At 35.0% G+C, this 12,500-nt stretch overlaps 1 protein-coding gene across 4 annotated transcripts in view; it reads right to left on the bottom strand.

Annotated features, from left to right (window-relative positions):
• LOC135215656 (protein artichoke-like) overlaps window positions 1-12,500 on the bottom strand; it is a 389,065-nt gene that overhangs the window by 22,146 nt on the left and 354,419 nt on the right. The gene's annotated exons all lie outside the window — the stretch shown is intronic.

Here is a 12,500-nt window from a genome sequence, read left to right on the forward strand (position 1 = left end):
CAGGTTCCAGTGGAGGGCTTTTCCTACTGAATCATGCCTCTTTTTGTACTGGTTCTGTGCAAGTGCCGGACATTCGCTTGCTATGTGGTTTATGGTTTCATTTTTCGTATTGCACTTCCTACATATGGGAGAGATGTTATTTCCATCTATCGTTCATGGGACATATCTGGTTCTTAGGGCCTGATCTTGTGCTGCTGTTATCATTCCTTCAGTTTCCTTCTTGAGCTCTCCCCTCAGTAGCCATTGCCACGTGTCATCGCTGGCTAGTTTTCTTTAGTCTGTCTCATGTATTGTCCGTGCATTTGTTTGTTATGCCATTCCCCTGTTCTGTTGTCTTTCTCCTGTCTCTGTATATTTCTGTTTCTTCGTCTACTTTTTATCAGTCCTTCTTCCCATGCACTCTTGAGCCACTCGTCTTCACTGGTCTTCATATATTGCCCCAGTGCTCTGTTCTCGGTGTTGACACAGTCCTCTATGCTTAGTAGTCCCCTCCCTCCTTCCTTTCGTGTTATGTAGTCTGTCCGTATTTGCTGTTGGGTGTAGTGCTTTGTGTATTGTCATATGTTTCCTCGTTTATCATTATTATTATTATCATTATCATTATTATTATTATTATTATTATTATTATTATTATTATCATTATTATTATTATTCATTCAGCATCCACTCTCCACTTCATTAAAAGAGAGTTGGCATAACAATCCCTTCATATATATATATATATATATATATATATATATATATATATATATATATATATATATATATATATATATATATATATAATACACATATATATATGACATATATATATAGACATATATATATGACCGTTAAAAATGTTCCGTTACAACACAATTCCATCTAATAAAAGGAGCCCATAAAAATGCCAAAATATAGAGAGAAAATACTATGTTTCAGAGACTACAGTCTCCTTCTTCAGGTGGATGAATGAGAAATGTTACAGAAAAAGTGGTATTTATTCCAAGAGATCCATCCACAGGTAAGCCAATTTAGGTCACTCCCACTGATAATCTTCCTTTAATCCTCTTAAGCGCTGTTTGAATGAAAACTTTATCAGTGACATCTGTATCCCATGCGCTCTTTGAGATGTTCATTACCTGTCTCTGTTTAATCAAGGCCGATTCCATCATCTGACTTTTGTACCGGCAGTTGCTGCTATAATTATACGTGACAAATTCCAGTTTATTCTGTGTTTATGTTCATTTATATGGTTGAAAATAGCTGAGTTATCTTGTCCATGCCTAACTGACCATTTATGCTGTATTAATCTCTGGGGAAGTGATTTTCTTGTAAATCCGATGTAAGATTGGTCACAGTCCAGGCATGGGATTTCATAAACGCCTGTGTCCTTGGGGGATGTCTTTTGTTGGACGTTAATCTGGTAATTGGCTAAGTTCTTTGGGCAAGTAAATGCAAAAGATTAGATTTTCTGAGAGTCTGGGTTACCGTCTTAATCCTGTCCAGGTGTGGAATTTTTATTTTATTGTTGGGTGTCTCTCTGGTATTGTCTTGAGGGGGTCGGTAAAAAATTACGTTCGCTTTGTGAATTGCTTTCTCAGTTATATGGTCAGGATGCCTTAAAGACGAAATCTGCATACGAATTAGTTCAAATTCTTTTTCCAGGAAATCTGGGGAACAAATTTGTAAGGTTCTTAAGAACAGGTTGCTGTTTACGCCTATCTTGATAGAAATTTCGTGATAGCTAAAGTAGTGAATGTATGAAAGTGAGAAAGTAGGTTTTTTGTATATGGTAAATTTGTATTCTGTCGTGTTTCTGATTATTAAAACATCAAGAAATGGAATTTTGTTGTCTGTTTCCCATTCAACTTCAAATTTTATGCTGGGCACTAATGCGTTTAATTCTGAAAGGAATTCATTAAAATTCCCCTATCTATTATCCCAAAATGTTAAAATATCATCTGCATATCTCATCCACAGTATGTTTTTGGGTTTTATTGCATTTATTACTGTAGTTTTAAAGTATTCCATGTACAGATTGGCTAAAACAGGACTTAAAGGACTAACCATACTACACCCGAATTTTTGCTTATAGAATGATTCCCCGAACGAAAATACGTTATTAGTAAACATAATTCAGCCAACTTTATTATTTTGTCAAGTGCCAATGGGAAATGATCTGAATAGGGAACTAATTTTTTCCTCAAAAACTGAAGAACGTCCTGTATTGGTACATTTGTGTATAGGGAATCTACGTCAAGGCTTAAAAATTGTAGGTTTTATTATATATATATATATACATATATATATATATATATATATATATATATATATATATATATATGTGTGTGTGTGTGTGTGTGTGTGTGTGTGTGTGTGTGTGTGTGTGTGTGTGTGCGCGTGTGTGTGTGTGTTAACTTTAACTTCTAAAGATAATCTCAATTTTTTCCGTATTCTTTTCAACTTACTGCCACATATCATCCTCCCATTATCCGTTATATTGACACCTAAAGACTTCCATGACCCAATCGCCTCCATTCATCCACCGTCCATTTACCGTCATGACCTTACTCTTGTACACATTCCCTGGGCTTTTCGGGTCACTGGATCTAATACAGTTGATATCAAACTTAATATCTCTTTAAGACTGAATGGTTATGGTCAATTTATCATATTTCGTTACTATATTCATAATGCTATATTCATTTTTTCCCTTCATAAACTTACAATAGCCAATAGGATCAGGCAGATTAATGTTAAGATATATTTATTCGTTTATTGTACGAAAGAGAAGTTACTGCGTAACAATAACAAATATCTCACCGAACAGCCCTCGGAATCACAAGGAAGTTCAGTGACCGAATCCCGCATCAGCAAAACGATTTCCTCTTCGGAATGACAAACCTCCATTACATGATATCGATCACTTTATAGTTACCTTCACTTTAAGCAACCGACAGGAATTTTAGATTTATAACGAAAATGATAGTAAGTCCAGTTATTATTCACAAACATCTGCCAAGCGGAAAAATGAGGATGCAATGCATAAACAGGCAGTTTCCTCAAGATAAATGACAGTGAAATAGAGCCATCCTTCTGTAACAGCTTCCCTTCGACAACTTTATCTCTGGCTCCTCATCTCATATACGCGACATCAACCCAAACCGTTCGTTTGCAGACAGCTCTTCCGAGGGGCATAGGAACTGACTGTGCATTTATTCTCAGCATAATGCAAGATTGGCGAACTGATCACCTTAGGTAAAACGTATATATATCTGTTTAAGATGACATTACTTTGTCTAATCCTGTTCAGTTCTCTTCAATGTGTTTGAAGTTGAAAAATGAACTGACGCATCTGAATATAAAAACGCAATATTATGACGTTGATCATAACCACCCAGACAAAGTGACCTCAATCGATGTCTGCTGTGGTGAATTCGATAACCCATAAGGCAGAGTAAAAGCGATTGAATCAAAGACGTACGTATTTGAGTATTAATACAATGGATGTTGGTAGGATGCCAGAAAGCAGTATGGGGTGGGAAAGAGAATGTAATAAATTCTCTTTTAGTAAGGAGGTGAAATGTGGATGGTGGATGCAAAAAAAATAAATAAATAAATAAATAAGAATAAAGTCGTAGCTGCTGAGATGAAATCTATACGTAGCAGACGTGACATAAAGCAGATATGGTAAACAATTTATGGTTAGGGAGAAAAATGGTAATATGTTTAACACAGGTGAAAGGATGTAACAGAATTTTAAGACGGTTTGCTCATGTGGGAGGAATGGAGGACGGTAGCCTGGTGACAAAAAAAGTATAATTCTGTAGTGTTAGGGGAAAAGAACAGGTGAGAAACTAGAAAGTTCTGAAAAGATATAATGAAAGAGGTACCTGGTGTCCATAATGCCATTCCCTCATTAATAAGATTAATAACTAAAATTATTGTATATATGACCGTACAACTTTCACATTCTGTTAAGCAATTACTAAAGTTTCTTTTGTTTGCCTACAGATACCACTCTGATCACTCTATCCGCCTGCTGAGTCAATAATAGCAGAAATGGTGTCATTGCAGGAGAAAGGCCAGTGTGTGTTATGGTACCACGAAACAAAATCACCTATTGCAGTCCAACGCAATTTCAGAAAAGGGTATCGACGAGATCCACCAGATGTTAAAAGCAATCAAGACTGGTATAAAAAGTTCACAGAGACTGGAAGAAGATTTGAAGACCGTAGCTTTCTGGATACAACCTTCCCCAACCGCTGGATTGGGAGAGATGGCTCAACAGAATGGCCGTGGACCACGTTCACCAGACATTAGCCCTCTTGATTTTTTTTATGGGGTTATATCAAGGATAAAGTGTACAGTATACCAGTATCTAATGTTGAGACCTTAAAAGCAGCTCTAGCAACGGTAACTATGGAGATGTTGGAGAATACCTGGCATGGGATAGAATTTCGCTTAGACGTACCACGGGCAAGAAACGGGGCACATGGTGAAATTTATTAGTAATGTTTAAAAAAAACTTGGAGTCATTGTTGTTGAAATTGAAGAAAACCTTATACTTCTACTTAATAAGGTTTGTGTGTAATAAAGGTCTGAAATCAGGGCAAGACTTTATGGACACCTTATATTATCCGGGAAGCCCAATGGTGCTGGCAAGGGCGGAAATGTGTTTGAAGATTCAGTGCGTCGCTGGTGAAGTTTATATATAGGTGTATGAAGAAGCACAGGCTGATAGTTGGTAGTTTTACTGCAAAAGATTTTATTTCATTATTCATCGCGTTGACGTTTCTTTGCAATAAATCTCTATCCATTTCTTCTGAGATACTTTATAGTTACCTTTGATTCTTCCATTGTTTGTGCAAAACCTGCGAAAAGATGATGAGGAAACTCAATAGTACGAGAGGCCAAGAGAGGGCGCGAAGAAAATGGGATCACTCTCCCTTCCTTCTCCCCTCGTTCGCCACCTCGTTAACCGAGGAAATAATTCGACTGAGTTCTTGTGAGAATCTTTTCTTTTAAGGAGTTTTTAAAGTACGATATGAATCCATCATTTGCAAACATGAATTCATAAAAACACACACACACACACACACACACACACACATATATATATATATATATATATATATATATATATATATATATATATATATATATATATATATATTCCAGCAAAAATATAAAACTAAATGAAAATAAAACAAGAAAAAAGTTTGAATTGATTCGTGTATCTACGATGCAAATGAAAGTATGTCAATGAATACAGCAGAACGACCGCCCAGGAATAAATGTATAATTATGACTGGATAAGTGAAGGGATCTTTGATTTCACTGTTAAACGATATGCAATATTTAATATAATCCTAGATTTCCATAATTGGAAATTGTTATTCATAATGATTTTCCTTGTCAGATTCGATGTAGCCAGATGTTTGCACCCGTTTAAACACAAATTACAATTAACAGATATGTTTTGAATTCTTACAGCTCTATCTCTCCCCTTGAAATGTGTCGCTTGTAATAGTTCCATGCAATAACTAATGATTTAGTTTCGAACTATCTCGACCTAAGAGCTAGGGATATACTTTTGCAATAAAGAAATTTGCTTTCAGTTGAAAGAAGTCGCCAGGTAAACAGTTTTTCCTTGCATATACTGCTCTTGGGATGATCATCCATCTCCAATTTGATTTCTTTGTTAAAGAGAAAATTATGCACCTTCTCACACACCCATGTTTGTCTTTCCGGACAATACCACTAATAATATCTAACTATATTTCTTTCAGCATTTCTCAAATTATGCAAGCCTTGATCATTTCCCTTCTAAACCGTCCTGCTGTGACTTTCCTTTCCACTTCGTTTAGACTCATCAGTACAGACGTCAACTTCATCTCCCACATTTCTGGATGTTCCAAAAAACTTCGTTCGGTTTCATCGATTCAGCTGGATTTATTGAATGAGAGCCGTTCATTATAAAAGATTTCCTGCTGCCGAAACTCACTTCTTTTTCAGCTTCACTGAATTCGAAGCTATCAGGCATATGTAATTATTTTATTTTATATCGTAAAACTTATTTTGCAATAATTGTATTAATACTTCTTTTGTGTTTGTGTCTGTGTTGCATAAATAACATCAGTGTGCAAGACAATCAAATGTTCTGTTATCGTTGCAGTGATTTCCTCACAGGCTGCATGTGTGTATATATGTATGTATATATGAATGAATATACTACAGATATATATGTATGTATACATGTGAATATATATATATAACATATATATATATATATATATATATATATATATGTATATATATATATATATATATATATATATAATATATATATATATATATATATATATGTATATATTTATATCTATGTATATATATAGTACCATAGTTTCATTCTTAAAAAATGAGAGACCTTTGCAGTTTACAATCGCACACAAGCCAATGACCTCATAATCAAGGATCATTTTCTAATTGAAAACTTGGCCGAAGTAACATCACAAGGAATGATTTGCGTTCATCGAAGATTACTAAAATAAATGTATGTTCGCGTTAATGAATAAAATAACCAGCAGCAAGGATTAAAATAAATGCTCGTACGTTCGTTCCATCCCCACACATTTATAATTGGTATAGCTGACATTTTTGCAGATGTTATGAAATAATTCAGTAGCACTGGACGCACGAGGGACGGTTACCATTATGCGTTGACAGAAATGTAAAATCATTATCATGTCTCTCATGAAATTTTTTATTTTCATTTTACGGATAAAGGCGTCCCGCTTCACCAAAAGTGACTTCCATCAAAGTTTCTTTTCGTACTCGTCAGTTGATATAGCCAATAAATGATGAATTATTTCCTATCTAACGTATGTCATATCTGAAAAAGACAACTGACTCTGAGAGAAATTCGAAAAATAATCTATCATAAATATGAAACCCATAGCTTGGAACCCATTTCGAATACAAATTCACTTCATTTCATATTTGCATTTTGCAAAGCAAAAAGGGCTAGTGGAAACTATTTTCTATTACTGGGCGTTTCAAATATTCTAATATCCGTTGTAATAGATGGAATGGTTAAAGAATAAAAGGTACTTTACCTGACATCTGTATTATCATCTGGGATGAACTACAAAATAGTTCCGAAAATACATATACAACACTGATTTACTAAACTAAATTTGGTCCTTACCTCTGAAATAATGGTAAGAAAAGCAACCCTCAAGTGTGCAATATTTCACTTTTTTTCTGTTAATTCTGTTAAGTCATGTGAGACTACATATGTAGCTGTGTAGTCTCTCTCTCTCTCTCTCTCTCTCTCTCTCTCTCTCTCTCTCTCTCTCTAGGCAAGAACATTTCAAATTTAGTTCCAATGTTTGATTTTGCTGTTATTCTCTGAATTTTGTTATTGTCTAACATTTCAATTTTTCCTTTTTCTTTACAATATTAATAAACGTAAATGTAATCGCCTAACTGTTAGTTCATCGTCAATTACATCCAAATGTTATTTAGTATACTATGAGATTTAAATACGGCAAAATGTTATCGCCTTTTAACAGTGAAAATCATAACTTAGTATAATTGCTGCGCATTTTTCCGAATTGATGTGAATCTTTTCCTTAAAGACTATAACTGCTGATGCTCATTTATTCTTCAAAAATAAATGCCAATATCAAAAGATATTAGGGAGATTTAAAAGAGGAGAAAAGTGAAGTAAAGGAATTATCAGTATGCGTCACTTCGAATTATTCCACTTCCATCTTTCATTCTAGTATTTTTATATTCGTATCCTACAAGAACCTTGTACGTTGTATTTGAAAATCGATAGCTGTTGCTTTCAATTTTCATTGTGGCAAAATTACATATATGTATGTATATATCATGTATATATATGTGTGTGTGTCACAAAAGTGGAAATGAAAAACACCGAGTTATTTGAATTAAAATACTATTTCCTTCCGTATATCTGAAGTTTGCTTTTCAGCGAAGGCTACTTACTCGTAGGCAACTCAAAGTCTCATATAGGTGTACAATATTCTCTTGTACGAACATCCGTTCACTAAATTAGCATTTCGTGCAGACTGACCGTGCCATGTGTCTACGTCATAAATCTGATTTCATCTCAGTCGATAACTTCTGAAAACTGGGAAGCGGAAGAGCTATAATTTAGGCACGTTCTGTGATTTTGTCAAGATTCGGTTTACGTCACGGAAGGGAATGATGTGAGCCTTTTACTCTAGAGTTTTCTGAGCAATTTTCATTTATTATTATAAAGACAAGCATTGCTGTTAAACTAAAGGAAGTAATAGGCCACATAATTTCTTTTATCGATGTTATTATCATTACGAGCTTGTTGGCGCACGCTAAGCGCGCTGGAACCCGGGCCTGCCGTCTCCTATCCAATCCCCTACCTACCCCGTTACAACCCGGGGAGGATAAACAAGTGTGCAGGAGGGTGGATGGATGTCTCCCCTACCTTCCCGTTCTCTTACCTACCACGCACCCATGCAGGGTGGACAAACCAATTTCCAAGGGGTGGGTGGCTGTGTCATGTAACCCTACTTTAACCCGTAGGAGGAAGAACAAAATCAGATCCGCTCGGATTTCATTCTTATAGATTATTAGATGTTGCTTTTAGCTTTCAGTTTGCAACTGCTAGCTTTCACCTTGATCACGAATTACTCACTGAAGTAACATGCTAAGCTTTACGCCATACGTTTACTATATCTATAACCAACAATATGATATCCATACAAAGTATTTTGTTCCTCAGAAGATGGAGTATTTTCAGAAGCTGCTTCTGTAAGTGGGGAATATGTTTCAGTCCTTTCACAGGTTTGGATATGAAGGTATTTCGCCTTCGCTGGGTTTTATCATAAACCTAATAAGAGAGAGGAGGCAGAGACTCGCAATTCAAAAAAAGAGAGAAACAATTTTAAAATGAATAATGCAATGCAAGTTATAAATATATGTATGAAATTCTACCATAAAAGCAGCAAAACGTAATTGATCGCGTCATTTTTTCCAAATGATTATTTCATAAACTTTATTATATCTTAGAAACATCCATGAGTCCGAATTGATGTTGAATAACTTATGTTCGTCCAGAACACCTGTGATAAATTAGGTAACCTGCAGTCGATCGGGATTTTTTTTTTTTTTTTTTTTTTTTTGGTCTTCATCCTTTAATATTTTATCAGGGTAAATTTGCATTTCCTATTTAAATGTTTTAACTCACATATTCCAGTAAAAGTTGGGATTCCCGCTCCGACTTTGGCAAATTTCCTATCTCACATTTGCATTTAAAATGTTCGGAATGTGGAAGTGCACTTATGGAACGAGATATATTTCTCCCTCTCTCTCTCTCTCTCAGACAAACATACGTGCACACATACATATGCACGCCCATGTAAGTCTGCCATGAAGCCCCACAGTTTCCTTTGAATCTCCTAAATAATAATAATAATAATAAAAATGATGACACTCCAAAAGTAAAGGGATTCTGCTAACCAAGAAGTATGTAACGTCCCTTTCCACCACCAGAGGGATACACAGTTCTAAATGAGGGCCCTACCTCAAGAGACTTCAACCCTTCGCTTTTATTTTATCCTTCTTTTCTTTTCTTCGAATGCTTAAAGTTGGAAGGCTGAAGGAGGCACTATTTCGGAGAATTGCAATGGACGTTCATTAAAAGATGTTAGCGATGGCAACAAATTCGTGACTGTCTTTCTCGAGAAAATTACATAGTGAAACGTCATTTTCTGAAAATTAACCATGATTTATAATACATTCTAGGATTGGCAATGACGGTAATAGTTCCCTCGATTACTAGCGTGAATCTTGGTTTAAATGGACACGAAGTATTTTTCCACTGGTAACAGCGGTTTATGAGAAATAACAGTTTTATTTGAGAGAATTACACTTCACCATGGAATTATACATACATATATACACACAGACACAGACACACAGGCACACACATACATACATACACACACACACACACATATATAAATAAAATATATATATATATATATATATATATATATATATATATATATATATATATATATATATATATATATATTCTCAAGGATGACTGCTGCTTTCCTGTGATATATATATATATATATATATATAATATATATATATATATATATATATATATATATATATATATATATATACTATATATATATATATATATATATATATATTTGTGTGTGTGTGTGTGTGTGTGTGTAAATGTGATATTTTCTTCATGACATCAGGAATTTTCTATACTTAGAAAGAAAGCTCTCGTCAACACCCCATTGGCCATTTACACATCATATCAATCGCTTTAAGCTCCCTAGTTTGACAACCATTTTCTGCCACTTTGCAACACCTGCGGTTCTACTTTGCCACTGCTTACTTGCCTTTATCATGACCAAACAGCTGCCTTTCCACTCCATAATGCAGCACTCACCTTTACATTGCATGCACTCTTGCCCTTCCGTTCTAAAACATGTCTTCTCAAACGTTAGCTCTCCTGCTTAATCCTAGAACATCCAAATTACATTAACTTCCCCAGCTCATCGTCCTCTTCGCTCCACATCACCCTCCTCTCTCAAAACACTCTAGTCCTTTTCTTTTCCTGTGAAGGCATTTCTGTCTCACTTCTTTCTTAGCAATACACTTTCAAACATTTCGCCTAAATTTACTCAGTGCGCATGTACTATATAAACCTTTTATTTCCGCAGCCTCTACCTTTTCGCTCATTCCATTTCAGCCTGCAGCCAGACTTCACGTCCATAAGGGACAGCTGACTCAGCCATCACACATATATTCAAATATTTTCTTAGACATTCCATTCACGTCCAAACCCTTCCTTGTATGTCTGGCAGCTTTCTAATTTCACGCGTTCTGTACCTTGTCATTACTCCTGGTCACTTAACTTCCTGGCTTCTATTACCATAATTAGACTGCTCATCATATCAATGACTTTAAGCTTCCTAGTTTGACAACCACTTTCTGCCACTTGGCAGTTTCTGCGGTTCCTCTTCACCACTGCTTACTTGCCCTCATCATTACTAAATACCAGCCTTCCATACCCTCATCATGACCCGTGCCTGCCCGACAGGCTTGCTTCCACATCTGCCCTTTTTTTTTTATTTCTTTAATATTCAGCCAAAAATACTTATCAAATAGCCCTTTGTTTAAGACCCACATAAACGCAAAATCAGTTATATTAACGAGCACATATTCTAATATGAATTTAATTCTCTTCCCTAAAATTTGTCATTTTTCTCCTACAGATTACCTTCTAGACTAACACACATCCCTCACTATCCTCAAAATTACTTTTCTGTACTTTAACAACAAGTTTTCTCGGACCATTTGAGTCAAAGACCGCTTATTCCCCAGTTCCCTAAATCTTATGACACACAACTACTTCATGATGAACATTTGATCTATACAGCCTCTTCTATTTATTATATTAGATCGGCAACTTCCTTTCATGTTGCAAACAGTGCAGAACTGACGGGTGTAAATACTAGAAATCACGATTTCCAAACTGATTTCCTCGTGCCTCTGCTGACCTTAGCACTAGATTTCCTACCTGGTAGTTCAGTGGGTAACCAAAAGGATACCTTCTGAAAAGTACATGGCGAACACATACATACGTATATATATATATATATATATATATATATAATAAAAAGAGTATGGCCAGCAGAAACTTCAGCATTTTTTCGTTAAAACTTTATTTTCATCCAACGCCTACGTTTCGGGATACAAATCCCATCTTCAGGGCTAAAAACAAGGAAAAAATTAAAATTCTATACATTAAATCAGACTAAAATGGGGCACAGTAATAAATTATGCTATTTAAAAATATATATATATATATAGATTAACAATATATCAGTGAAATTCGAATTTTATATAAAAGTAAGACTGTAACTAATTGAATAAGAGATCGACAGTAAAAAGCAAAGCTACTAAGTACAATGACACTTCAAAATAAATAAACAAACAAAACACTTAAAAACACAAACCACACGTGAACAACTAAGAAAATTACGTTATTACTAAAAACAGGAGAAAAAAACATTGAATCGTAACAGGCAAAATATTTCTGTATATGATTACAAAAAAAAAATTTAAAGGCGGGCACAAAGCAAAAAAAATAGCGAAACGAGAACTCACCGGTACAGAAGTATAGATAAGACTGAATTATTATTTATTTTTGACTAAAGGGGAGAGACAAATACAAATGCGAGAAGGTAGAAAGGGCGAATGGTCTATTAAGTAATGTTCAGTTGTACAGCAGTTGAATGGTTGTTGAGGGTTGGTGACAATTGTTTAATGAAGAGGGACTCGAGAATGGGTAATGACCGGTTATCTATTGCTTGGGATAAGATTTTAAAATCATTGTACTGAATGGTATGTTTACATTTTATTGCATGGTTGCGTATTGCGTATTAAAGATAAAGTTCATGCACATTTGTTCCTTA

The sequence above is a fragment of the Macrobrachium nipponense genome, chromosome 5 (assembly GCF_015104395.2).
Source record: "Macrobrachium nipponense isolate FS-2020 chromosome 5, ASM1510439v2, whole genome shotgun sequence".
NCBI lineage: Eukaryota > Metazoa > Arthropoda > Malacostraca > Decapoda > Palaemonidae > Macrobrachium > Macrobrachium nipponense.